Source organism: Mandrillus leucophaeus, unplaced genomic scaffold, assembly GCF_000951045.1.
Source record: "Mandrillus leucophaeus isolate KB7577 unplaced genomic scaffold, Mleu.le_1.0 Scaffold158, whole genome shotgun sequence".
Lineage (NCBI taxonomy): Eukaryota > Metazoa > Chordata > Mammalia > Primates > Cercopithecidae > Mandrillus > Mandrillus leucophaeus.
Window position 1 is genome coordinate 481861 of NW_012101565.1, and position 1037 is coordinate 482897.

The window sequence follows — 1037 nt, forward strand, 5'->3', positions numbered from 1 at the left end:
AGTAGCTCACACCTGTAATTCAGCACTTTGGGAGGCTGAGGCAGGAGGATCGCTTGAGCCCCGGAGTTCGAGAGCAGCCTGGGTAACACAGAGAGACCCCACTTCTACTTGAGAGACAGAGAGAGAGAGAGAGAGAGGGACGGAGGGAGGGAGGGAGAGGCTCTTGGTAAATGCTCCTATTTTGTAAACTCTCTTCCTATTTTGTGATTAGGATGCTCCATCAGTTGCTGCCACCACTTGCTGGAGACGCTGCATGACCCTGACTCCTCTCAAAGGGTGAAAGGCTCAATGGCACCCCAGACGCCCCCTCAGGCAGAGGATAAACTCCCCGTCCCACCACCTTCCTGGCCTCCGTGAGAGTGGCGTGCGGGCTGACCCTGGAGGAAGAGGGACTTTCGAACGGGGTGGGCGGCCTTCTACTGCTAGGCTGGGCTCTGGGGTGGGTGGAGACTGGCCGCCACAGGCCATCAGCCTTCAGGGTTCTGGAAGCAGGGAGGGCAGAGGCTGGCCCAGCCTATGGGAGACCCCGCAGAGGCGTGGCCTCCGGGCTAATCCTGCCCCAACTCTCCCAGGGCGGGATTTCTTTTCTTTTTTCCTTTAATCTCTTTTTCTACAGGCTCCAAGGCTTAATGAGCTCCAGATGTCTCAGCATGCCAGGAGAGGCTTGGGATCCCCTGCCAAATACCAGGGAGATAAGAACGCACCAGATGGGCACAAACCAGAGCTGGTGACCCCAGTTCCCTTTAAGTCAGTGACATGTCATTACAAGGCGGAAGCCCCCGCCCGGGAGAACAGTCCCCAGGGCTTGCTAAGCATGCGTGGTATCAAGAGGCGCACGGAGGTGCTCCTGCAGCCTCCTCCCCGCATGGGACTCCTCACAACCCCCGGCCTCAGCCTCCCCCACAGGGCAGGGGCTCACTCTCACCCACTCTGGGCCAGGAACGCAGCCTTTCGTCCAATTGGGTGCTCTTTCTTTGCGACTGATACAAAGTGGGGACAAACGCCGCTTCCAGTGATGCCCGGGCCCCAGGAGGCTG